This window comes from Capsicum annuum, unplaced genomic scaffold (genome assembly GCF_002878395.1).
Source record: "Capsicum annuum cultivar UCD-10X-F1 unplaced genomic scaffold, UCD10Xv1.1 ctg3255, whole genome shotgun sequence".
NCBI lineage: Eukaryota > Viridiplantae > Streptophyta > Magnoliopsida > Solanales > Solanaceae > Capsicum > Capsicum annuum.
The window spans coordinates 133,414-148,250 of record NW_025839264.1 but is presented as its reverse complement, the minus strand read 5'-3'; positions in this window follow the sequence as shown (position 1 = coordinate 148,250).

Sequence of the window (14,837 nt, the reverse complement as noted above, 5' to 3'; positions counted from 1 at the left end):
ACAGGGTTGTGACATACTTGAAAAGCACTGTGGGACAAGATGTTTGGCTTAAGGATCAACCTACAACTAAGCTTGTGTGTTGGTGTGATTAAGATTGGGTTGCATGCCCAAATACAAGGAGATCTATTACAGGTTATGTAATACATTTTGGTAGTTCTTTGATATCTTGGAAGTCTAAAAAATAGCACACAGTATCTAGAAGTTTAGCAGAAGCTAAATATAGAAGCATGGCTTCAGCTTTATTAGAAATTACTTGGCTGGAAGGCCTGTTTTCAGAACTAGGTGTATCTATCAGTAAACCTATCACAGTTTTCAGTGACAGCAAGTACGCAATACAGTTACCAGCCAACCCCATTTTTCCTGAAACAACAAAGCATATTGAAGTTGACTATCACATCATTAGAGACGATCAAGGAGAGATTGGTTCAGCCTGGGTATGTTCCAACCAATAACCAAGTTGCTGACATCCTTACCAAAAGTTTGACTCGAGATCAACACCTACACCTCATGAGCAAGCTTGGTGTACTAAACATTTTGCACCCTTCAACTTGAGGGGGAGTGTTAAAATGTATTAGTTGTTGATCACTTTTCTGAGTTAGCTCATTAGCTCATTTTTTACTGTTTTTTTGGTTTTTACTGTTACATTGATAAAAGGTTAATTAGCCAAGTTAGTTAGTGAAGTTAGTGGAGGCACCAAGTTAGTGGTTGTTGATTACATTAGTTATCGAAGTTGTTATAGTTAGTTAGGAATGTTATAAAAGCTCATGTGACATACATGTGATCCTATAAATAGCAACCATTCCTCTCTCATTGTACACTTTTACCACTTGAATAACAATATCTTACCACTTTCCTTTCTTCTCTTCTCTGCTTTAATGGCTTCTGTGTGTGTGAGAGAGAGTATTGTAATGCATCAGTTTAACATATTTTAATATAGAATAACTAATTCATAACTTCAATAAAAGATCTTTCACAAAACATTATTTTCTAAAGACTAAACTTTTTCGAAAGAATGTAACAGTTGCATTTGAAATTTTCAAAGGTCAAACGTTAATTTTCAAATAAAGTGAAAAATTAAATTTTGGTATGAATATAACAAACAATGAGTAGAAAATAGTAACTGAACCCTAAAAAGAGTAAATTTCATTTAACAACGAAACACTTAAGTAGACATAGAACGTGATCTTTTGTTAAATGGTCTTTTCAAGTCTTCTTTTTAATTAAATAAACTACAAGTTTTTTTTTTTTTTGGGGGGGGGGGGGGGCAAATGACCCATTTTTGAGATAGATAAATTATCTATCCAATCAATATATAGACAGATCGATTATCAATCTAACCTATATATGGACAGATCGATTATTATCAATCCGACGGATGAAAAAATAAAAGTAGACCATTTTGCTAATTGAAAACTTTAAGAGACTTAGTAGCTAATTTACCATGATTTATCATAAGTAGATGTAAGAATGACATGACTTAATAATTTTTAATAACATATTATACATAATCCACCATTATTATAAAATTATATGAATAGGAGGCCTTATTTAAAGTTTCTATGAAATTTTTGTAAAGACTCAAGAGTGATATTATGAGTAGCATATAGTAATTTTTTCACCGTTCCTTTTTACTTGTCACAATTTTCATTTTGAGAGTCAGATGATATAATTTTTATCAATGTTTTAAGATATACTTTTCATCATATTGATATGAGAAAAAGTGTAATTTATAGTACATCTCATATAATTTTTGAATATCTAAATTTAATTTAAAAATTTTGTGTTAATATAAAATGATTTATCTTTGAAAATTGGGATAAGGCACAAGTATCTTCCAAACTATACCCGGAATTCAAGTGACATACCTAAACTTTATGGGGTCCTACTACCCCCCCAAATTCATTTTATATGCATTTTGTGTTTGACTTGGCAGCCCATGAGCACAAAGCGAGTACAAAAATACAATTAAATGAATTTAGGGGGTAATAGATGTGTCGCTAGGATTTCAAATATAGGTATCTGTGGCTTATCTTTTGAAAATTAGTCAACTTGACTTTCAAAAAATGAAGCGAGTATTAAGAGAGGAATGAGTTTATATAATTGTTGACCATTACTCCTTGTAAGAATAATTTTGATAACGCTGAAGTTATTTCAAATTCACTGTTTAGATCCTTAATTACTTCTCCATAATCCATTCATTAATTGACATTATGGAATAATAATCTGAAGTGAAGTACAGTATTTTAGTTAGGCATAATACATAAATAGGATCTTTAATTTGTCACCAAATTATAACTATGTCCTTTAACTTTGTTGGTGCATAAATAGGTCCTTTAACTATATAAAAGTTGAATAAAGAAAGTACTCCAATTCTGCAACTTACATGCGTGAAACTCAATCGCTCCAACGGGGATTAGTTATCTACTTAGATGATGCCTCCTAATAAAAAAATACACATAATAACTATGACTTTTAACTTGCCAGTACCCAAGTAGGCCTTTTAACTATACAAAAGCAGAACAAAAAAACACTTCAATTTTAACTCTGACGCGCGTGGTTTTGAATGTATACAAGCATTTTTCCCGGTAGGATTGGAGTGTTTTTTTGTTTAGATTTTGTAAAGGGTTACTTGTGCACTGGTAAAGTTAGGTATGGACTGCTAAATCAATTCCTCTTGGCTTGATTAAAAAATGTTTTAGTTATAATTTGGTATCAAGTTAAAATTCTTGTTTATATATTATACCTTTTAGTTATTTTAGTTAAATTACTTATAAATATAGCAATAGAGGAATCATCGTTTCATTCTTTCTCAACATGATCATCATCAACCCCCACTTCAAGAACAATCTACAAGATGAAGAATGTATTTCAAAAAACTAAAGAAAAAGGAAACTGTCCAGTGCCCGAATCATATGAATTGAAGCGCATTAATGTGCCTACATTTTCCAATTTTGAACCAGGAGGAACATCAGAAAATGAATTGAAAAAAGATGACTCTGACTATAATCAAGATTTAGCAATCTTGAAGTCTATCTATCATTAACACTCTAATCATGGGGTAGTTCCATATCGTCCTTATTCAAAGAAATTTATTGATTACATCGAAACTTCTGTTCCCCACTTGAAATGTCGTGGCCAAGCATTGGCAACTAAGATCATTACATTAGAGCAATATTTCTTAACTCTTATGAATATGGAAGCACGTATGGGATACTACCCAGAGATAATCTACCTTGTTTCTCAGCAAATCTTCTTCTTGTGTATGGCTTTATGAGATTAATTTCGGAGATTATTATTAGTTGATGAACAAGAAGATGAAATTGGAAATTGGATTTGTTGATTCATTTCTCGATTTCAAGGTCAAAATATTCATAGCAACATTTTAAATAGGGAAAAGGCTCAAATATGTCACTGAACTATCAGAAATGGCCTATTTATGCCATCCGTTAAAAGTTAGGCTCATTCATGCCATCGCCGTTATAAAACCGGTTCATCCATGCCATTAGTTTTTAACTGTGGTTTTTTAAAAATAACTTTTCCACATGGACTCTTATTAGAGGTCCACATCATTAAATTGGACACACTAAAATTTTTTGTTCCATTAAAAAGAATCCACCCACACCCAACTTATCAGTTTAACCCACTTTAATATTACTCTTCCAATGGATCTAAGTCCACATATTTTTGGAAAAACATTCATATATACACATAAATAGTGTCTGCATGTGTTGGTACCAAACAACACTCAAAACTTCACAAGTTGAAAGCAAATAAAGGGTACCAAACAACACTCATAAAACCTTTTTTACTCATAGATCCAAGAGTGAAGGCTACTTTGCCACTTTGCAACACCTTCTGGAAACCAAAGCACATTTTCTTCTTCGTGATCTCAACAAAATCACTTCCATGAATAACATTCCTGCACAATTACGAATGTCCTCAATAATAACGTAGCAACCAGTTTGTCGATTCTGTAAGAAGTAACACAACAACAAGTTTGTCGATTCTGTAAGACGTAAACCGAAGTCATTATTGGTACGGAGATTTAAAGCATACGTTGCTAAGACTCCAAGGTTAACCTCTAAGTAGAATTTAGTATTAGAGGATTCAATCATTGTTAGACAGTGATTGAGTTCTCTGAATATCGAATCCACACAGAGGAGAACCTCAAAGTGTAGTGGTCCTAGCAGGTAAGGGAAGTTATGAGGAGCTCCGCCATGTCCTCAAACTTATGGTTACCAGGATAATTACAAATAATATCAATACATAAGAGCGGAATCGAAAAGGATCCACATTTTTTTCAAGATAACATGCAGACCGAAGAACCTAAAATGAAATATAACATATTCCACTCAATCTAACAAGGATGAGGATTTCTATTGGTTATGTTCTCTATATGCAGCTAGAGGTCCTAAGACAACGATAGACTGGCCTACAAGGATGAGGATTGCTATCGGTATAACAAAAGGAATCTGCTTTCTGCATACCAAAGAAAACATAATACATGGTATTGAGCTAAGAAAATGTAGTGATCAAGTTGATGGTTGTTACAATAAGTTAGTGGATGTGTTGTATGTGTTAGGAGGTTAGTTAGTTAGAAGTGACAGTTTCTTGGGTTCAAAATCGAGAGGGCGTCATGTGGAAGCTATTAGTCGCAAACTATGAGACGATAAATAAGATGATAATGAAAAACAATACTAATAATATAATTTTATTATATGATTTGGCCAATTGGCCTACATATAAAATCTAATATTAAAAATAATATTAAAAAGCATAAAACTAATGAGGCAGAAAATCTCCTCCTAAACAAAACTCTTTAAACGACTACATTGTAGATGCTATTGTGTCAATGGCATGAGAAGGGGGGTCTTCTATTTATAGATGTTCAAAACCTTTCCTCCAAGATAGAGGTTAGCCAAATATGAAAGAGAATTATATTTTTCTTTCAGGAAAAGTAAAAGTAATTATGGTAACTTTTATTTTCCTTCTAAGAAAAATAAAACTTAAATATAGTAAGAAAATCAGGGCAAAAACCGTAACAAATCTCCCCTTTTTGGATTGATTTTCTTCACTTGATCCGTCTTCACTTCATATCACGTGCATGAACTTCATTCTTGATGCAATCTTCATAAATGTTGCTTGCCATGGTTAAAAATATCATGGTTAAAAATTAGTTTAAAATTAATATTTTATTTTTATTTTTAAAGATGCAGTAGCAGGAGTGTTGAAAATATGGTTGAAACTTGTTCTCCACATGTAGTTCGACAAAAATCTTCATTATCATCCAAATTATTGCAGCTTGATTTTCAAATCGCTTTGAACCTGTTTAATCTTGTCTCACCAGACCATTGGACCATTGAACCGTAAGCTTTGATATGACTTGTTGGGTTCAGAATCGAGAAGGCGTCATGTGGAAGCTATTAGTTGTAAACTATGAGACGATAAATAAGATGACAACGAAAAATAATACTTAAAACATAATTTTAATATATGATTTGGCCAATTGTCCTACATATAAAAACTAATATTAAAAATAATATTAAAAAGCATAAAACTAATGAGAGAGAAAATCTCCCCCTAAAAAAACTCTCTAAACCACTACATTGTGGATGTTATTGTGTTATTGGTATGAGAAGGGGAGTCTTCTATTTATAGATGTCCAAAACCTTTCCTCCAAGAAAGAGGTTAGCCAATTATGAAAAAGAATTATATTTTTCTTTCAGAAAAAGTAAAAGTAATTATGGTAACTTTTACTTTTCTTCTAAGAAAAAATAAAATTTAAATATAGTAAGAAAATAAGGGCAAAAACCCTAACATAGTTGTTACTATACAACTGTCATATGAAGCTAACAAACAACACTATAAATGCAAGCTTATAGAGACTCAATGAAAAGGAATCCAGTTAGTAAAAGTTAGATTCTTCTTCTAGGTCCTCCCTTTTCTTTATTTTCTCTTATTCTTAGCTCAAGTAATACAAAAATCTGACATGGTATCAAAGCTATCATGGCTGATTGAAGGTGATAACTGATGCTAGAGATCACTAATTTCACCTAATCAGTGAGAAATACAGCTGTTGTTTGATTGTCTTCATCTTGTACTGCTGTGTCAATGGCAGTTACTCAAAACTCTACTGTAGAAGCTGTAACTACAAAGTTATGCACAATACTTTGATTACCAAAGGGTTTTGCAGTTCCTCATGGGTCTTAATGAGAAGCTAGATTCTACTAATGACACCTATTCCATCCATCAACAAGGTATATTCCATGATTGTAGACCATGAAAGTCAGGGGTTCATAGCTTTTAGTTCTTCCATCAGTCAGGTTACTGATACATTAGATGCAGCAGGCTTTTTAACCAACAATCCAGGACACAAAGGCCAAGGAGTGTATCTGGGACCTGCTAGCTTGGGATCTAGCAATCCAACTAAGACTGCGTTTGTGATTTTTGTGGTAATAATGGTCACACAAGGGAACAATCTTTTAAGATGATTGGTTATCCCTCAGACTGGCCTCAATCTAAGAAGAATGGGGTAGGATAGTATGCACACCAAGTAGGGAAGGTTGCTCCTTCTACCTATCCTGACTCTAGATACTCTGTGGACACACACTCTACAAGTGATCGACCATCTCAGTCTTGTGCAGTACAATATATATCACCTCAAACTCTATATTTTACACCAGATCAATACTAATAGATTGTGATTCTACTGAACAAAGGAAAAGAGGAAAAGGCTTCTACTCCACCTACAGTAAATGCAGGTATTATGATAGCTCCAACTAGTTTCACTGTTAGTGATAATTGGATCATTGACACTGGTGCTACTAACCATATGGTGTCGAATCTTGATTTGTTGCATATTTTCCATGAAATATCTCAATCTTCACAATGTAAAGTATATCAACCAATAGGTGGGTAGCTGTTAGGGTCTCACAAAGGCACCTCTGGTGTGCTCACGAATTTTTTCATTTCTGATATTCTATATCTTCCTGAGTTTAAATATAATCTCTTTTCTGTATCTAAGCTAACCAAGGAATTGCAGTGTTCAGTGGGTTTTTTTACTGATTTATGCATATTCCAAGATATTTGTACTGGCATGGTGCTGGGGATTGGTAGAGAAGATCAAGAGTTATACATTGTCAAAAATGGTTCTATCCCGATAAGAAGTGTAAATAGATGTGCTAATAATATGCAGCTGTTGTCTGACTCCAGTTTTCTCTAGCATAAAAGAATGGGGCATTCTCCTATTGAAGTGCTTAGGAGGCATGCTGCACTAAGTCTTTTGAAGTATAAAGATCATGAATGTACTGTTTGTCCTCTGGCTAAGATCACAAAGCTTTTTTTTCAACCTAGCGTCTATATGTCCAAGGATCCTTTTAGTCTAATTCACTGTGATATATGGGGTCCCTATAGATTACCTACATATAATAACAAACGGTTCTTCGTTACTATTATTGATGATTACTCTAGATTCACCTAGTTGTTTCTTATTCAGTTTAAGTCTAAAACGATAGTTGTGCTAAGATTTTCCTAATTAGAATTCAAAATTTGTTTTCTACATCTATGAAAGTCTTAAGAAATGATAATGGATATGAGTTATTTAGACATGAATTTAAGTCTCTTATGTCTACCCTTGTCATATTCCATAAAACCTCACGTATTTATACTCCTCAACAGAATGGAGTGGTAGAAAGAAAACACAAAACTATTTTGGGAATTACCAGATCCCTCAGATTCCAAGCAGGTATACCTCTAAAATTTTAGGGGGAATATGTGGACACTGCTATGTACTTGCTCAAATGGATACCATAAAAAATTTTGTATGATAAATCTCCTTATGAACTGTTACATCAGCAGCCTTCATCCCTATCTCATTTGAAGGTATTTGGATGTCTTGGTTATTCCTCTAGTACTCATGGTTCAGATAACTTTGTTGCTAGATGCATACCTTGTGTCTTCATGGGGTATTCCTTTACTCAGAAAGGGTACAAACTATATGATCTTCACACCAAACTCTTTTTCATTAGTAGGAATATTGTGTTTAAAGAATCAGTCTTTCCTTTCCTTCAAGTACACTCTACTGGTTCATTATTATTTCCTATCCCGCAGTTGTCTCATACTGATATCTCTTCAGATTCTCTTTCCTTTCCTTTCATATCCACTCATACTGATACTCTCTCCACTGAGCAGGAACATGAACATGCCCCCTCCCTAACTACTAATCATACTCTCTCTCAACCTGTTTCTCCTGTACTGAGAAAATCCACTAGAAATAAAAATCATCCTATTTGGCTACATGACTTTGTTACCAGTAAACCTTCCTCAGCACATCAGTGTTTGTATCCCTTATCCTTTTATGTTACTTAGTCACAGATCTTGCCTTAGTATCATAAGGTTCTCTCTGTATACTCCTCTATACCTGAACCCTCATCTTTATTTAAGGCTTCCAAAGATACCTCTAGGGTTGTAGCTATGAAGCTGGAGATTAAAGCTCTTGAAGAAAACAACACCTGGTCCATTGTGGACCTGCCACCTGGTAAAATGCCTATTGGTTGTAGATGGGTATATAAGGTGAAGTACAAAGCTTCTAGATATATTGAAAGATATAAAGCTAGACTAGTAGCCAAGGGTTATAGTCAAAAGGCTAGTGTGGAATATTAAGATACCTTTTCCCCTGTAGCGAAGATGGTAACTGTTAGATCACTTATTGCTCTTGCTGCTTCTAGACAGTGGTTGATTTTTCAGATTGATGTTCATAATTCTTTCCTTAATGGTGATCTTTCTGACGAGGTATACATTCATATTCCTAATGGTTTTTGTAGACATAGGAAGACTCGAAAAGTCTACAAATTACACAAATCCTTGTATGGCTTGAAACAAACCCCTAGACAGTGGAATAAGAAGCTGACAGATGCTCTTTCACATATGGGATTCAGCCAAAGTCACTTTGATTACTCCTTGTTCACCAAGAAATCAGGAAATGAGATAGTGATCATTCTTTTCTACGTGGATGATCTATTGATAACAAGAAATAATCTCACCTTGATAAATCAAGCTAGAGCAGACATACAACAAAAGTTTAAAATGAAGGATCTTGGTGATTTGAAGTTCTTCCTAGGAATAGAGGTGGCCACGTCTGAGAAAGGGATAGTGTTGAATCAAAGAAAGTATGATCTTGAACAAAGTAGAGCAATACCTACTAGCACTCCACCTGAAGTAAACCAAAAGCTAACTTCTGTGGAATATGATAACCACATCTCCAATGGAACATCAAATGCTGATGCAGCTCTGAAGGATCCAACAACATATCAAAGATTAGTAGGAAGGCTACTATACCTCACTATGATCAGACCTGACTTGACTTTTGTAGTACAGGCGTTGAATCAGTATATGCATTCTCCAAAGGTCTCATACATGGAAGATCGTTTAATGGTAGTGAGGTACATAAAAGGTAATCCGGGCTAGGGATTATTTATGCTTGCAAAAAATACAAACCAGCTGATAGCTTATTGTGATTCAGATTGGGGTGCTTGCCTACAAACTAGGAGGTTATTTGCAAGATATGTAGTAAAATTTGGAGATGCTCTAATCTCTTGGAAGTCGAAGAAGCAAGATACTGTATCCAGGAGCTCGGCAGAAGCAGAATTTAGAAGCATGGCTACTTGTAGTGCAGAGATCACATGGTTACTCGGTTTGTTTCAAGAACTAGGTGTTCAGATCAAACAACCTGTAGAACTGATGTTTGATAACAAAGCAGCAATACAGTTGGTAGCCAATCCTATATTTCATGAGAGGACAAAACACATTGACATAGATTGTCATTTTGTGAGAGAAAGAATCAACCAAAAGATGATTCAGACCAATCATGTGTCAACAGAAGAGCAGCTAGCAGACATTCTCACAAAAGCCTTAGGCAAAAGCCAACATGAGTACTTTCTTAATAAGTTGGGAATGAAGAATATTTTCAAGCCATCAACTTGAGGGGGAGTGTTGAGCGAAGAAAATGTAGTGATCAAGTTGATGGTTGTTATAATAAGTTAGTGGGTGTGTTGTATGTGTTAGGAGTTTAATTAGTTAGAAGTGGCAGCTGTCACTATGCAGCAGTCACATGAATCTAACAAACAACACTATAAATGCAAGCCTATAGAGACTCAATGAAAAGGAATTAAGTTAGTAAAAATCGGATTCTTCTTTTAGATCCTTCATTTTCTTCATTTTCTCTTATTCTTAGCTCAAGTAATACAGAAATCTAACACATGGGAATCTTACATCAAGCAACATACTAATTGATAAGCAAATCAACCCAAAGATTCCAGATGTCGGACTCTCCAGGCTTATGACTACTACTGCTGGAAAATCCAACGTGATTGCCACTACAAGCACGCTAGGTTATCGTGCACTAGAACTCTCCAACGTGATGTCTATAGTCTTGGAGTAATCATTTTGAAGCTCTTAACTGGAAAATCCCCTAGAGAGGCTACGCATGGTCTTGATTTGCCACAGTGGATAGCTTTCATTATGAAATAGGAGTGGAATAATGAAGTGTTTGATGTTGAACTTATGAGGGATACAACTAATATTGGTGATGAGTTGCTTAATACATTGAAATGGCTTTTCACTATGTTGATCCCACACCAACTGCTCTACCAGAAGCTCCGCAAGTACTACAGAAATTGGAGGAGATAAAACCATACCTGATGTTGGACTAAGGGTTTTGGAATTTTAGGTTATTTAATGATAGTGTGGAAAGATAATGTGATATTAAATGGGTGTGGTTCGGATATTTAAAGGATCGAGTATTAAATGGGTTTCATGTTTTTTATTTTAATTAATATTGATTTATTTTACTTAATGACGTTGACCTCTAATAAGAGGCCACATGGCAAAGTGGTTTTTAAAAACCACAGTTAAAAATTAATGGCATGGATGAGCCAGTTTTGTAATGGATATGACATGAATGGGCCTAACTTTTAACGGATGACATAAATGAGTCATTTCTGATAGTTCAGTGGCATATTTGAGCCTTTTCCCTTTTAAATAATTTCTTGGAGCAATAGTTTAAATTTCCCAATATTATTTCACTAAGCTGAATGTAGTTGCTACACTTACATGGATTATTAGTTTTGAAATTAGTTTGTTCTTGAACTTAGTTGAAGTTTATGCGAAGTAACATACAAATTTTGTACCCGAACAACCAAAAGAACCAGTTAGCATTTATAACCTATGTAATTGCTCATTCAACTTGATTCCATCCTTAATTAATTCAACATAATCTAATCATAATTGTTCATTCAACTTGATTCCATCCTTAATTAATTCACCATTATCTAGTCGTAAATTGACATAAATGAGTGAGATGTGAGATTTAGTATAACACTTCACTTAATCTTCAGTTCATTTCTTTCTTTCTTTATCTCTTTCTCTCTTTATCGGCTCCAACATTTACAAAGATCCAAATGCTACCTGTGGAAAAACTAAATGGAGAGAATAATGGAGTAAAGCAAGAAAATTCAGAATCTGATGAACAAGATAACGGATTAATCAATCAAGAAGACATGGAAAAGCTAGAACTAGAAGAACAAACAAGTTCTGAAACTGAGGTCTTCTACTTATTAAGAAAACACCCGGTATCTGATGAAGCCTTCCATCAACACCTAAATCAAAGCAAACCCACAAAACTTTATTGGCCAGCTAAAATCCTTATTGAAATTCTCTCAAGGATTCCGTTAAATCTTTCTTGCGATTCAAGTCTGTTATAAAATCTTGGAGTTCTTTGATTTCTAGCCCTGAGTTTACCAAATATCATCTAAGTTTATCAGCTAACAATAACAAAGACTATACTAACCATATTGTTATGTGGAGGATAGGCCAACAAGACTTCAACCTCAAGGAGTGTCCTGTTACAGAGGAAACTAACTTGGATTATCACATGAAAAAATCCGGTATAGCTTGTGTTATTGAGGGTTCTGTCAATGGATTGATTTGTCTTGTAAATGAGGCAAAGGAATTGTTCGTATGGAACCCAGCAATACGAAAGTATAAGATGTTGCGTGATTTTAGAACTAAATTGAAGGATGATGGTAAATGCACATATGGTTTTGGATTTGATGATATCCATGATGATTATAAGGTAGTCTGTATTTTTACTATTACTCGCTATCCACGTAACTTTCAAGAGATCAATATCTATAGCCTAAAGGACTATTCTTGGCGAACAATACATTGTTCTAAGAGAGTGACACGGTTAATTGGTTCAGGTAAGTTTGTGAATGGAAAGCTTTATTGGGCTACAAGTATTGATATAAAAAGTGGTTGGAGCATAACCTCTTTTGATTTGAGTAATGAGAAATGGAAAAAGGTAGAGCGATCTTTTTATGAAGAAGAAGATAAATTTCTCGTGTTGGGAGTGTTTGAAAGTAATCTATCTGAGAATAAAGAACCTAGGAGAAATTTTTTATTATCAATTTTTTTTATTATTATTCAAAGTTGAGCTACTTGGCCCATTTATTAAAACCCAAAATAAATTGTTCACACCCGGGTCAAAAGTGACCCAGTCCATAAAAGCAACAATAAAATCTACAAGCAATATCTGGTCTTAACAAATTTGGAAAAAGGAAAGTTACCAGACCTTCCATCCACTATACCAAACTATTGCTGCTGCCACCATTAATGAGCTGCTCTGCTCTTGTCCATCTTTTTGAAAAATTCCATGAAAATGATACTCCTTCAAACGGTTCTTTTTCTCAAGATCTCCAACAATCGGAGTTCTTCAATTGGTTCCTTCAGATCAGAAGTTTGGGAATACCAACCAAGGTAAGAATTTCATTTTACCTTCAATTTCTTTGATTTACTTTCTTCTTGTGCCTATTTTTACAGAAATCATCCTTTATATTTCCAAGCTAAACTACAGTTGCTATTTAACCTCCAAGTTGCAATGATACTGCGGTTGCTTCCAGGTATCATTCAAATCTCATGAAAAGGATCTTAATATAGTATTTGACCTCTTTGATAACAGCAGATCCTAAGATCGTTTAGATTCTTTAAATATCATCTTTAATGGATTGAACCCCAATCAGGTTAATAGCACCATCTTAAGTTATATCCCCCAAAACTAACGCCACTTAGAATTAACCATATCTTCTGTGAATGAATACTAATCATTAGACAAGTAAACACATTACTAATAACCCATGAGTCCTGGTAACATACCATAATTAACACCTCAAGCTCTCACCAGGTGCATGGTATAGTGACCAACTGAAAATTATTGAGACATCACAAGTATATTAGTAATTGTTTACTTATCTTTCTGATTATTGTCCATTATAGTCATTGTTAAACAATATCAACAACCTTATGATGTTGCACCTGCATCCTTTGTTTTTCTGATCCTCAAATTAGGACAACTCTGCTTATCAAGGAGAATGATTTTCTTGCCTTTTAACGGAACTTCCTGAAAATTATGAAATTCATAGGTGCCTGCAAAATCAAAAACTAGGTTAGCAAAATAATGAGGTGGTTTTTTGCGTATGTTTCATGGTAAAATAATGATGTACAATCCGAAGGATAACATAAGCAACTCTTCACATATTAATGAATTTGATTATGGTCTTTTGACGGAATTCTTTCCAACCCTAGTTTGTCCGCTTTCACAAAATGAACTAATAAGAGAAAGTGATTCAAGGTGACAAATATTATGATTATTGCAACTGTGCAAGTGATGATTTGTATGAATTTGATTCTATGTATTCTGCAAACGACATATAAGGAGAACTTTACCCAGCATCTTCATGGAGATTTAGTTTGACCTTTCTTTTCTACTATTTTCATGAAATAATTTATTTTCTTAGTGTTGCGAATACATAATTAAATTTATGGCTTTGTCCTTTTATTAATTTAGTTATTTGGCCAATGAAAGGTTGTATCTTCTTTTACTTCAGTAATAACAATAATATTAGCAAGAATAGGTTGAACTAATAAGAGAGGAAATATTTAATTGCTTTGATTATGGAATAAGATGGAAAAACTTGAGAACATAGAATTCTAGGAGAAGTGATCATTAAGTTAATTATGTTTTACTTAATTATTTTTTTCTCTCAAAAATAGAAAAAGGAAAAACATTAATCCAACAAAAAAAGAAGCGTTCAATAATTTATTTAACGAAATTTATTGAATTTAATGAAACTTAATGAAGGAATAAAAGAAAGCTACCAAGAGAAATTGCATGTGAAATTTTCCAATAAAATGGAGCTTGAGATGGGCATTAAATCGAAATTCTAGATCGCTATATTAATCCTTATGCTCAAGAATCTAGTATATTTCTAAGGAAGCAGACGTGGAAACAAATTGAAAAGAAAGTGAGGGGAAGATGTACTTGCACGGAATCATCTTCTGGATTAAAGAAGCAAAACAATGGAGAGAGATTTTAAAATATCTCGAAACGACTAGGTCGGCAATGGAACATGGATTTTGAGGGTTGTGGGAAGGAGCAGGGAAGAAGTAAACTGAGATTTTAGCGAATCGGGACGAGGAATGGGAAAGGCAGTTTCTCAGTCAAGTCAAGTATACAACTAAATATAAAAATACAAATTACTCTTACATTCAGTGAATATGAAAATTGTCAATGTTATTATAGGCTTATATTATTCAGTAGACTAAAATGATTATTCACTAGTCGATGTTAAGTAATCTGATACAAAGGATATGACAAGGGAGAACTGAAAGGACCTGTGAAATAGTGAAAAAGACTTTCTTTTCACTTTGCACTTCTAATTATATTAACCCGAGGAAGAAAAGATATGAAATTCTACAAGCGAAAACATAATAATAATATCAAG